General features: G+C 44.1%; 1 protein-coding gene across 5 annotated transcripts in view; it reads right to left on the bottom strand.

The window, feature by feature from the left end:
* The window catches only part of SEMA4C (semaphorin 4C), a 465,016-nt gene that overhangs the window by 383,494 nt on the left and 67,788 nt on the right, over positions 1-13,734 (bottom strand). For all 5 annotated transcript variants that reach the window (XM_075207325.1, XM_075207330.1, XM_075207327.1 and 2 more), the window contains one exon: positions 1,455-1,495. The gene's annotated coding sequence lies outside the window, so the exon portion shown is untranslated. The remainder of the gene's footprint in view (positions 1-1,454; positions 1,496-13,734) is intronic.

The following is a 13,734-nucleotide window of genomic DNA, read 5'->3' as shown; positions in this document are numbered from 1 at the left end:
AACTCCATTCTCGGCTCTGTGCAATCAGGCTTCTGTCCCCAACATGCCACGAAAACTGCTCCGACAAAAGTGATCAATGATCTACTTATTGCAAAGTCTTAGGGTCATTTCTTCATACTCCTGGACATTTCTGATGTTTTTGACACTGTTTATCACCCTTCTATGATACACCCTTCACTCCATTGGCTTTTGTGACACATTCTTTTCTGGTTCACTTCCTACCTATTAAATAATCCCATCTGTTGGGGTCCCACAAGTCTCTGTTCTTGGCCCTTTACTTTTTTTTAATGTACATCTCTTCTCTTGGGGAACTAATTCACTAATTCAGCTTCCGGTACCACTTCTACGCTGACAACACCCAAATCTATATCTCTTCCCCTGACCTCTACCCATCTTTGCTATCTCATGTAACCTGTCGTTCTGCTATCTTCACATGGATCTCCCAATGCTACCTAAAGTTCAACATGTCAAAAACAGAACTTTTCATTTTTTCTTGATTCAGTTGTATTGAAACAAATTTAATTTGCATCCCACCAACGAAAGAGAGAGAGATTTAATTATAGATATTACTACTGCTACTGCTGTTTTGTTGGAAAATTGGAGTGCTACTTTGGTCTGCATGCTGGGCCTTGGTTGAAGCTTCTCCAAGAGTCATCCAGGAACTGTGTTTGAACATTTATGTGGTGTTTCTTAATCTCTAAAAGACCAGCTATTTAATAGATTGATATCATAGTGTATATAACAAGACTGTTGCATTTCTTGATCAAATGCAAACCTCAGAGAAGGTCTGCATTTCCTTTATATTGATATATGTATTGAGTGCATTTGCTGTATCTGAAGAGACTTGCTTTTGAGACTTGCTATACTATTAAGGATTACAAGTAACTGGAGTCTGATCTTATATGTACATACTTACAGTGCTGACAGTGACACAAGACTTATTTTTCTTTTACTACAAATCTTTCAATCTCTTCCATGAGTCATGTCTCATGTAGGAAGTGTACCAGCTATATTCTCCTCACTTTTATATTGGCAATAAACTGACCGGCACAAGGTAAAATAAATTATTAGAGGAGCAGCTGAGTTGACCAAACTCTCTTCATTCACAGCTGATAAATACTCAACAATTGTGGCCTGAGACACCACAGATTCCACACAGACAGTAAGGGTGAAAAAACTGACCAATGACAGAATAAAATAAAACAGAGATGAAGAAAGCAAATAAATATGAAAAACTCCATACCGTTATCAGCAACAGCAGAAAAAAAATAAAGTATCTTCACAATTGAAGTATCACTTGCTGCTTAAAATACATTGCTTTGCTAATTCACTACATTAATTGTTAACCAAGGCAGTTCAACGACTTCAAAACAATGCTAGAATCAGGAGTCAAAGAATAAACTCTATGAATGTATTAACACTAATTTTAAAAAGTGTAAAATAAACATACTTACCAGGCTTCGAATTTATGTGACATGGTAATGAACACGAGTCTCTGCAAATAAAAAAAATAAAAAAAAACATAAATCATAGCGAATTAGAAAAAAAGGATAAATTAAATAGTTTAAAAAAAAAACATAACTAAAAAACAAATGATTTTCCAATTAAAATACAAATGAAAATGTTTCTGTTAGTTATGTTATACTTATGTTAGTAACAATACATGATGGTACTACAAGCCATAACTGCCTACCATAAATAGTATGTGTACAAATTACCAGGCAAACTGATACAGCTGAAGTCCAACTGTCCCAAAAAGTGCATAATTTATAATCCAAATCCGAATAATGAAATTAGCAAATTTATCAGATGAACCAAACAGTAAATTTGGCCTGCTTTGGTCAATTTCTCAATACGACATGCTGAATCATCCATATTGGCAAATGTAAAACTAGTGGTTAATAACATACTCACATCTGCATGTCTATTTAGATCACATGATAAATATAATTATTTCTGTCTGAAACCCCACAAATTTGTGAAATAATGTAATTGTAATCAGAAGGTAAGGAGCAGTAAGAGAAATATAACAGGAACATAAAAAGGAAACATACCAAAGACAACTGTCAAAGAACATAACAAAAGGGCTATTTTTAATAGACTTGCGTAAGAAGATGTCCCCCGGAGCCAAAGATGAGGGCGAAGCAATGACTCACCTGTCACGGAATCCAGCAACATTCCATCTTCTTTTTCCTTGCAGGATCCGGTGCTGGCAACAGCAAATCAGAACTGATTTGCCTAGATTGGCTCAACTCTGGCCGTTTGAATTGCCGTCTGCTTATATATAGCCGTTCTGGGTGGCACCAGTGGCAGTTCGTCATTCGGGGCCAGAGAGAGAGGACGTTGTGGGCCATCCAGAGACCAATGGCACAGACATTTATCCATTCAGGCCGATGCTAAGCCCCTGGTTATAGTATCTGGATGGCCGGTGGGCTGAACCTGTCTGGAAGGCTCCCAGCTGGCAGTACAGCACATCTCATAATCAGTGGAGGGTTAACTTCCACAGTAAGTCCATAAATTAGTGCATGATCTCACCTGGTGAAAGTGGGTTTGCAATCTTTGGGTTGTGTATTTGGGGTTGTGTGAATTGCAGACAGTACCGGGAGAGAAGCGCACTACACCAAGGTGTGAGCTGCAGAGGTCAGTTAGTTCTGAGGATCTGTGCGAGTGCTGTTAAGAGTCTGACATACTGTGTGTGACTGGATCACTTTTAAATAACTTATGCTATAAATTTATTTAAAGGAAATAGCGCAGGGCGCTTATTTATATAATTGCAAATGTACTTATTTTTGATATTGTGTGTATGTTGGTAAAGGAGATATATTTATTTCTGAGACCAGGGGAAGAAATTTGTTTGTTTTAACTGTGCTAGAGGAAATACATTATATATCTGATACAATAAGCCCTTGTTGAGGAAGTCTTTTGTGTATCTTGCAGTAGGGAAATAACTTGTTTGGGGTTTTGTGACTTTCTTTGGATATGTGTATTCTGCAGCTGTTCATCTTCCCTTGGTTCTCACTCCCTGCATTCACTTGCTGGTCTGAACTGAGTATGCGCACTTTTCTAAACTTCCTGTATTCTCTTGATTGGCTAATTGCTTGTCAGCTCTGTCTATTTAAAGCCCCTGCTTATCTACTAAGTTGCCAGATCTTCATGTCTCCTTACCTGTTAGGACACTGTTCTCTCTGGCTCCCATCTGCACATCAGTATCCTGTGGTACCTGTTCCACGATCAAGACCTGCTGTATTGTTGCAGGAACTTTGTGCCTTGTAATCAGTCCTGTTCTCACCTATTCGCTTTCTAAAGACCTCAACACTTTGGTTCACTGCCGTTCACCAGAACCTCTGCATTTATCGTCCAGCAGTCCTGCTCCACTCCATGGTTCAATCTTACCCAGCTCTAATACCCCTTAGAGGACCGCAACCTGTGGCTAGAGAGCAGTTAAGTCCATATTCCCTTGTGGGGATAACTGGTGAATACCTCTCTACTGGGGAGGTAGTGGGTAAGCCATGCTGCAAAGAATCAGCTAAGTAGAGACAGGAAAAATAAAACACACCTGGTGGTAATTTAAAGTGACTCCTCCACTCTTATGTCCTTGAGAAACTTCCCAAGTTGTCCTACGAAAACATAATTCTAGAGCACAATATAGGACCGCCATGTAAGTTAAAGGTAAGTATAATGTGCTCAATGCTTTTGCAAACTTCATAGCAGCCCTTCAATGGGATGTACGACAGGATGCACAAATGTGCATTATTAGACTTTAATTGAACATCTTCTTGGAGGATTTTCCTCTCAGAATGTGCTTCAGCAGAAGATTTGACATCTAGAAGCTGTCTGATGAAGGTGTGACGAGGTGACCATCCAGCCACTTTGCAGATATCATCCATTGAAGTTGATAGCTTCCTTGTAGAAAGTGCCTTTAGAAATTCAAACACTTAATACCTGTGAAATAACATCTGAAATCCCTCATGCCAAAGCAGGTGTGGATGGAGCACATCCTTTGCGTATACCTCCATTAAGAATGAAAAGTGCCTCTGTCTTCCTGAAATGATTTATTCTTGAAAAGTTGGTAGCTATAGATCTAACACGATCCAGATTATATAAGTGATCTTCCTTCTTAATGATTGTATAACTTCTTGGCTGATTTGGAAAGAGGAAACTACAAAGGCTTGTTTCAGAAAATGGAATTTATCTTGAGCTGAAAGATTACTATTAATGTGTATGAAAACCAAAATGGCATTTTTGAGAGCATTATGCTCAGTTGATTGTACACGTGTTAACTGCAGAGGTACTAAGCACAGCTAATGTTGTAGCTCCTACTGTTAAGTGTTATAATCTAATTATGTATGTATAATCTGAGCTCAAGTTTTTTAACTGTCAAAATAATATGGATTTTTATTAGTAATGTTTGGCAGGGCCAAAATGCAAATAGGCAGATGTCGGATTCTCTATCTTTTCTTTAAATGTCTTCCTTGAATCAGTATATCAATAACTTCATGGAACACAACTTTGGGTCTCAATGATAACCACCCACTATCCATGCCATCAAAAAGATGGAGTCTGGATTCCAGTGAAGAACTGGTACCTGTTATAGAAGATCTGAACTGCATGGCGGAGGTCAAGGTTGCTCCTGAATCATTTTTCAAGACACTGCATATCATTGTCAACAAGGCGAGAATGGAATTATTGTTCTACCTCCACTTACTCTTTCTTGATTTTCCTCAGAATGCAGGCAATGAGGGGAAAGGAGGGAACACATATACTAGTTTGAAGTCACATGGTATTGACAGAGCATATGCTATGAGTGCCCTATTATCCCCTTGGCGGGACTAAATCTGGACTACGTTGGCATTCTGGACTGTTTTCATGAGATCCATGTCGAAAAGACTGCATTTCTAAACTAGCAGGTGAAAGACTTTTTTGAGTAAGACCCATTATACTGGGTGGATCCAACACCCGTTGAGGTAATCTGCTATGGTATTCTCATTCTCTGCAACATGTAATGCAGAAAGGGACTTCAGATTGTTTTCCCATAACATAACTGCTGTCACTTCTGACAGCATTGACTTGCTCTTGGTGCCTCCTTGCTTGTTTATGAAAGCGACTACTGTTCCGTTGTCGAAAAAGATCTTTAGAAGTTTGTGTAGTAGGAAAGACTGAAAATACAGAATTGCATGTCAAACTTCTCTTATTTAATTCTGAAAGCAGATGAGCTTCCTATCCTGTGGAGCTTGAATATACTGATTGAGCATTATCCATTCTGATTCTTTAAGAGTCATACCATGACTTCTTACTAGAGATGCTCAGGTTCGGTTCCCCAAGAACCGAACACACCAGAACTTAGCAGATGCGAGTACCGAGCCGGCTTGGTACGCTCGCGTGCCCTCGGAATTGAAAACAAGGCAAAATGTAATTGTTACATCATCGTATCTCGTGAGTTTTGGATTCTATAAGTACCGCCCTCCACAGTGATCCAGCACCATTTCACAAAGGGACACAGAAGGGGCAGCATAGTTCTTGGCAGTCTCTATTGCAGTTGGGCCGGGTCATCGGTAGAAAAGAAAGAGGAGGGGTAGCAGTGTTCTTCAAAGTTTCCAGTGACATTCAGGAGAGCTCCATTGCTAATTGTCATTGCTGAAATAGAAATAATAGGTCTGGCAGCCTTTATCTTTTAAAACTGCAGTCACATTGTACTGTGTTATATAGGTAAAACACAAAGAGGACAGCTTCATTGCTAATTGTCATTGCTGAAATAGAAATAATAGGGCTGGCAGGCTTGGTCTTCTAAATCTGCAGTCACATTGTACTGTGTTATATAGGTAAAACACAAAGAGAAGAGCTCCATTGCACCATCGCTAATTGTCATTGCTGAAATAGAAATAATAGGGCTGGCAGGTTTTGTCTTCTAAATTTGCAGTCACATTGTACTGTGTTATATAGGTAAAACACAAGGAGGAGAGCTCCATAGCTCCATTGCTAATTGTCATTGCTGAAATACAAATAGTAGGGGTGGCAATGTTCTTCTTCAATGTGCTGTAACTCCACCTGATCCTACTATCAACATCCAAAGGATGGTGGAGGATTATTTTAATGACACCTTAGAAATAGACACATCAGACAGTTCTTTTACATACTGGGAGGAAAAAAAGGGAATTTGTTGACCCATGTACCAACTCGCTTTGCACTCTCTAAGCTGCCCACCCTCTAGTGTGTACTCGGAAAGAGTTTTCAGCACAGCCGTGAACCTTGTCAGCGATCAGCGTAGGAGGCTACTTCCTCAAAATGTGGAAAAGATGATGTTCATAAAAATGAACTTCACTTTCCACAAGGAAGGCCTTTCCCGCCAATTACATCAAAATAGTGAGACTTCTGTAATGGTGGATTCCAGCGATGAATTAATAATGTGTGAGGATGATGTACAAACTGATGAGGCTGAGGATGATGACAACAACATTTTGCCACAGTAGAGTTCATTAACAGCACTGTTACCTTAGGTGCCTTAAGGCCATTGTTAGCTTGTTTTGTGGAGGCCCAAACAAATCAAGCACATCAGCCTCAAACGTGGCACTCCTTCTCGCTAAAGTGCTTGGTTTGTTAATGTGTGCATGGCCTTTTTAAGATCCAACATAAGGGAGGGTGGGAGGGCCCAAGGACAATTTACATACATGTGCTATATACTTTTGTGCACTTTGGTAAAATCTTAGACACCCATTGATGATGCAGATAACTCAGCACAACATTTTGACATCTGGTCTTGTCTACTGTAAAAGAATTGACCAGAATTAGTGACACCTCTGCTGTAACTCCACCTGATCCTACTATCATCTATCAACATCCAAAGAAATGTAGAGGATTATTTTAAAAAATTTTGAACATTATAAAGACAACAGTTTTATTAACAAAGAACAATATTGCTTGCAGAAGTAATGTAAGCATGGATGTCTAAATAGACGTGCATATGTATTACCTTCCACTTTGCTGCTGTTTCATCAGTATTGCACAAAGTGTTTGTAATCTGCACTTTACGTCAAAGGTACCTAACTATTGTCACGAGCCGCGGCGGTACTCACAGCCACCGCGGCTCACTTCCCGTGCGCCCTGGTGTCCCGGCCGTCACCATGACGACTGGGACGTCACTTCCTCCCAACTCCCGACCGTTGCCGAGGCAACGGTCGGACGCCCCGAAGTGTAGCGCCGTGTCCCGGCAACAGGGGACAGCCGGGCGCGTGCGCAGAAATATATAATCGCTTGGTGGCTATCTGGCCCTGATTTATTAATTAGTCAGCCCCTGGGTCCGCTTGCAGAGCTAGGCTCTGATTGGTCCTCTTGTATATTTAAGGCAGTGAGTTCTGCAAACTCACTGCCGGTTATTGCTTCTGTGCTCCAGTCTGCTGACCTGCTTGTTCCTGTTCCTGTATTCTGATACTGCTACTGATTTCCCGTGTATGACCCTTGGCTTTGAATTGGACTTGTGTTCCTGTGACCGCTTGTGTTTCCTGTGACCCTGATCTCTGGCCTGTTTACTGTTTCTGCTATCCGCCTGTGAACCCTGACCTCAGCTTGTTTACCAATACTGTTGTCTGCTGCCGGCCCTTGACCTCTGCGTGGACCTCACTCCGCTTGCCTGGGTTCTCCCCAGCCGGTACGCACTTGGCGACCCTCTGTCAGTCTGCGGCCCAGTCTGTCCCCACCATCAGGAGCTCCAGTGAACAACTGATTGGCAGAGTAGATTCCGGGTTGTGTTGTGCCGGCTGGAGGGGTTCCTAACATTATAACCGGCCCACACACTGAGACGAGGTTGCGATGGATGAAAGCGGATCCACACCGTCTCCGGCACAAGCCTTAGCAGGCCATGATGAGTCCTTGTACCAGATGATCCATGGATTGGCTGAGCAGTTATCCGTTCAAGAGGAAGCCGCGAAAACTTCACAACCCACTCCGAGTTCCACCTGTGAACCTAAGGTGAATTTACCGGATCGGTTTACTGGAAATAGATCCCTGTTTAGGAATTTCAGGGAAAGCTGCAAGCTCTATTTCCGGTTAAGACCTCGCTCCTCTGGTACAGAGCAAAAAAGAGTCAGGATTATCATTTCCCTCCTACAAGGTGACCCCCAGTCCTGGGCTTTTTCTTTACCACGGACCAGTCCTGCCATGCAGTCCGTAGACGCTTTCTTTGAGGCATTACGTCTACTATATGATGACCCGGATCGAATGGCCTCTGCAGAAGCTCATCTACGGGCCTTGAAACAAGGCCGGCGGTAGGCAGAGGAATATTGCGCTGAATTCTGTAGATGGTCATCTGATAGTGGATGGAATGACCCCGCCTTACGTAGCCAGTTCCGTCTCGGCCTGTCGGAACAGATTAAAGACTCTCTGGTGCAATACCTATCTCCTACCTCCCTGGAGGATCTGATGCACCTCTCCATTAAAATCGACAGGAGATTTAAAGAGCGGAAAACAGAGAAGGAGGCATCTTCACCTCCATCTGCTTTCATTCCTGTTTCCACGAATGGTGAGGAACCCATGCAATTAGGAGCGTATCGTCTCTCCCCTGAGGAAAGAGACAGGAGACGATCACAGGGCTTATGTCTCTATTGCGGCACTAAAGGCCACTTCTCCCGTTCCTGCCCGAATAAGCCGGGAAAAGAGCATGCCTAGGGAACGAGGGGAGAGTTCACCTAGGTCTGCAGATTGTTTCCCCGAAAAATGCTGTATTGATCCCTGCACAGCTCACGTTCAGTGCTCGTTCTGTGGACCTGTCGGCTGTCACTCACCGGACTGTGAGTGCTACTTCTAAGGTAGCTAGGAACCGTGTCCGTCCATTATAATGGTAACTGCGCATGTGCAGTCCCTTTTAACCTTCAGTTCTGTTCCTTTAACTTAATTGGCTGATCAGGCAACACTCCCTATATTAAGCACCTGTGGTCAATACCACGTTGCCTGATCTTGGAGTCTCATTCCTCATGAGTCTCTGAAGGTGTTCCAGTGCCTCCTCGTGTGTTCAGCTTATGCTGATTCCTGTTTGCTGTTTGTGGTTTCCAGACCACTTCTACTCCTCATGTTCCTAGTGACTTCAGCAGCTGATTCCTATCCGCTGCCTCCGTATATCTACAGTTACAGATTACTGCAAACTCTCCTGTGTTTCATCGTGACTCCAGCAGCTGATTCCTATCCGCTGCCTCCGTGTGTCTAACAAGTTACAGATCTCTCCAACTCTCCTGTGTTACATCGCTACTGTTCCAGCTGATTCCTGTTAGCTACTTCAGCGTGTCTACAGAGTCCTGCTCGTCTCAGCGCTCCAGTCTGCATTCCACCTGCCGTCAGCTGACCCGCTGCCTACTGCTTCTACAGTGTGTCCATTTGTGTCAACTTGCCTGTTAGCATCGAGTCTACGCTCCTCGGCTTCCAGCTCTGCTACATCGCTTCAGCTCTCCCGTGGTCTCCTGCTGTTCAATTCGATATACTACTGCTTCCTGAGTATTTGTCGTCCTTGCTGGCCTACCTACAGTGCGCTGCACCTACCTGCCGCTTCCATTTTGCAAGGACTTCTCATCTCGTCAGTTCCCTGCCGCTCAGGTATCCCTGCAGCTATCTCTAACAGCCTGTTCATCTGAACCACGGTATGCATACTTCTCATTGACTGTGCTGGTGTATTGCATATCCATCTGGACTGAGTTGTTCTCCTCCGGAGTTTCCATTCTCTGAGACTATTGCTATTATTGACTGTGTTTCCTTTTGCTGGACTATTCTAGTGACTTTGTTTATCTGTGCAGTGCTGTTCATTCATTATTATTATTGTGTGCAGTTCAACGTGGGATCAAGTTCAGTGTACCCGTGTAGACTCTGCATTGCATTTATCTCCTCGTGTCCTTCCTCACATATATATTCAGTGGTACAACTTGCTAGAGGCAGACCACTGATTCCTGTTTCCCTGTGTCACCAGTTGCATATATCCTCTCACATAAGCAGTGGTACAACTTGCTACACGCAGACCACTGACTTCCCTGTTACCTTCACCTGGATTCCATTCCTTCACTACAGACAGCGGTACAACTTGCTATACGCAGACCGCTGACTTCCACCTCCTTATTACTCCTGGACATTCTTCTCACTATAGCAGTGGTACAACTTGCCGTGCGCAGAGCACTGACTACCCTCACGTGTCCTTGTCCACCCAGATCCTCGTGTTCAGTTACCTATTGTTTACCAGTGCTGCTAGTCATAGACTTTCTGAGCATTCTCTAACCATCTGCTGTTTCCAGTTCCATTATCACCCTGCCACCAGAGTATCATATACCAACTCTACTGCTCTGATAAGACCATCAGCGGGTGATACTGGGTAAAGACTCCTAGTGCCCATGACATCGGCCTTCATTGACAGTGGAGCTGCAGGCAATTTCATTGACTTCGAGTTTGCCCGCTCTGCTGGAATTCAGTGGGTTAAACTCAAATCTGCCATCATGGTATGTGGCTTAGATGGCACTCCATTGCCAGGCGGCAAGATTACCTGGGAGACCCCACTACTACAATTGAACATTGGAGCTCTCCACTCGGAATCCATAGTCTTCCGCCTTATCAAATGCCCGTCAGTTCCTTTGATTTTGGGCCACCCTTGGCTATCCCGTCATAACCCTGTCATCGATTGGGTAAAAGGAGAGATTGTCTCTGCGTGTGATTCAGCCTATTCCGGAGCAGCTTCCTTCACACTATCATGACTTCTGGGATGTTTTCTCCAAAAAGGCTGCTGACACTCTACCACCGCACCGGGATTTCGACTGTGCCATTGAACTCATTCAGGGTTCAAAATTACCCAAGGTACGCTTGTACTCTCTCTCCGGTCCAGAGACCCAATCCATGCAAGAATATATTGACGAAAACTTGGAGAAAGGCTTTATCAGGCCATCCAAGTCCCCAGTAGGAGCAGGGTGCTTCTTTGTATCCAAGAAGGACGGGGGACTCAGATCCTGTATCGATTACCGAGGGCTGAATCTTATTACGGTTAAAAATACCTATTCCCTTCCTCTCATATCCGTACTTTTTGACCAATTAAGAGGGGCAACTATCTTCACAAAAATCGATCTTCGTGGTGCCTATAACCTCATACGTATTAGAGCTGGTGATGAGTGGAAGACGGCATTCAACACCCTCTCGGGCCACTACGAATATCTGGTCATGCCATTTGGCCTTAGTAATGCCCCTGCAGTATTCCAGGATTTGATTAATGAGGTGTTACGTGAGTTTCTGGAACACTTCGTTGTTGTTTACTTGGACGACATCCTCATATATTCTGAATCGTTGTCTGTACATCAGGGTCATGTCAGACAAGTCCTACAGAAATTGCGAGAACACCATCTCTACGCTAAACTCGAGAAATGCGAGTTTGAGGTTCAGAAGGTATCCTTCCTAGGTTATATAATCTCCTCAGAAGGTTTCTCCATGGACCCAACCAAGGTCCAAGCAATCCTGGATTGGGTACAGCCGAATAACCTCAAGGCGGTTCAGAGATTCTTGGGATTTGCCAATTATTACAGGAGATTTATTGGCGGATTTGCTGATATTGTGGCCCCTATCGTTACCTTGACCCGCAAGGGAAGCGGCTAATTGGTCTCCACAAACAATAATGGCATTTGAAACCTTGAAGAAAGCCTTTGTGTCTGCTCAGGTCCTTAGACACCCGGATCCTAAAGTACCGTTTATCCTTGAAGTGGATGCCTCTGATGTCTGTGCTAGGGCCATCTTGTCACAAAAAGATCCCCATACTCACCGTCTACATCCATGTGCCTATTTTTCCCGTCAGTTCTCTTCATCGGAAACCAACTATGATGTTGGAAATCGAGAACCGTTAGCAATTAAATGGGCCTTTGAGGAGTGGCGACATTGGTTGGAAGGCGCTGCACATCAGGTCTCCGTTATAACGGATCATAAAAATCTACAGTATATACAGTCGGCCAAACGACTGAACCCTCGACAGGCTCGTTGGTCACTGTTCTTCACCCGTTTTAACTTTATAATCACCTATCGTCCAGGTTCTAAAAATGTTCGGGCAGACGCCCTGTCCAGAAGTTTCCTGGCGCATCATACTCCGGTCTCTAGCCCAGAGCCTATTGTTCCCATGTCCGTGATTCATGCCGGGTTAACCCAAGACCTAAGTTGCACCCTACAAAGATTTCAGAAATTGGCTCCTGATAATACTCCAGTAGGATGCTTGTTTGTCCCAGTACATCTTAGGAAGGCAGTCCTTACGGAAGTACACAATAATCGGACTGCTGGACATCCTGGGGTCTTCAAAACGTTGGAAATTATTTCACGTACGGTATGGTGGGCATCTTTCTCTGATGACGTCAAGGATCACGTTCGGTCTTGTGAAGTTTGTGCCAGAAACAAAATTCCTAGGACTCGTCCGGTAGTGCAGTTGGTTGCTTTGGCCATTCCTGCAAAACCCTGGACGCACTTGTCCATGGACTTTATAGTCTATCTGCCACTCTCTGCAGGACACAACACCATATGGGTTGTAGTAGATCGATTTAGCAAGATGTCTCACTTCATACCATTAACCAGGCTCCCTAGTGCTCGAAATCTGGCTCTCCTGTTCGTCCAGCACATATTCCGCCTCCATGGTCTTCCGGTTGACATTGTTTCGGACCATGGGTCCCAGTTCATGGCGCAATTCTGGAGATCCTTCTGTTCCCTTCTTGGCATTAAGGTCAGTCTTTCATCCGCATTTCACCCTCTGTCTAATGGGCAAACTGAAAGGGTTAACCAGTCATTAGAGCAGTTCCTGCGTTGTTACACTTCGGAGTTTCACAACAACTGGTCCTCCTTGTTACCCTGGGCGGAGTTTGCCTATAATAATTCGTGTCATGCACCCACTCAAATTTCTCCATTTTACTGCAATTTTGGTTATCATCCCAGATCTAATTCCCTGTGCTCTCTCAAGTCTGCTGGTATTCCGGAAATTCGTTCCACAGCCAGGGATCTCAAGGTCATCTGGAAGAAGGTACAGTCATCATTGAAACAGGCCTCATTCTTTGCAAAAAAAAATTCGGACCGTCACCGTACCACCTGCTCCCTCAAAGTGGGCCAGAAAGTGTGGCTGTCCACACGCAATATTAGGCTGCGACAGCCTTGCAGGAAATTGGGGCCTAAATTCATCGGTCCTTTCCCCATTATCAAGCAGATCAATGCTGTAGCTTTCAGATTGAAAATTCCTGCTTCATTGAGGATCCCCAACACGTTCCACTGCTCCCTCCTTAAGCCTGTGTTATACTCTAATCTATCTCAATCGTTAAGTTCGCCTGTGCAGAATAGGAACAAACCACAGAGTTATACCATCCAGAAGATTCTCGACTCTAAAAGAGTGCAGGGGCAGGTACACTTCCTAGTACAGTGGAAAAATCGTGGAGTAGAAAAGCAGTCCTGGGTTCCGCAAAGACGATTGTACGCTCCAAGACAGTTGAAGGAATTTTTTCGGAGATTTCCTAAGAAACCTGGGTGTCGGGGTTCCTTAACCCCTCCTCAAGGGGTTACGAGCCGCGGTGGTACTAACAGCCGCCGCGGCTCGCTTCCCGTGCGCCCTGGTGTCCCGGCCATCACCATGACAATCGGGACGTCACTTCCTCCCAACTCCCGACCGTTGCCGAGGCAACGGTCGGACGCCCCGCAGTGTAGCACCGCGTCCCGGCAACAGGGGACAGCCGGGCGCGTGCGCAGAAATATATAATCGCTTGGTGGCTA

The sequence above is a fragment of the Mixophyes fleayi genome, chromosome 4 (assembly GCF_038048845.1).
Source record: "Mixophyes fleayi isolate aMixFle1 chromosome 4, aMixFle1.hap1, whole genome shotgun sequence".
In the NCBI taxonomy this organism is placed as follows: domain Eukaryota; kingdom Metazoa; phylum Chordata; class Amphibia; order Anura; family Limnodynastidae; genus Mixophyes; species Mixophyes fleayi.
The sequence above is the reverse complement of the archived record's forward strand: the minus strand, read 5'-3'. Positions and strand labels throughout refer to the sequence as shown.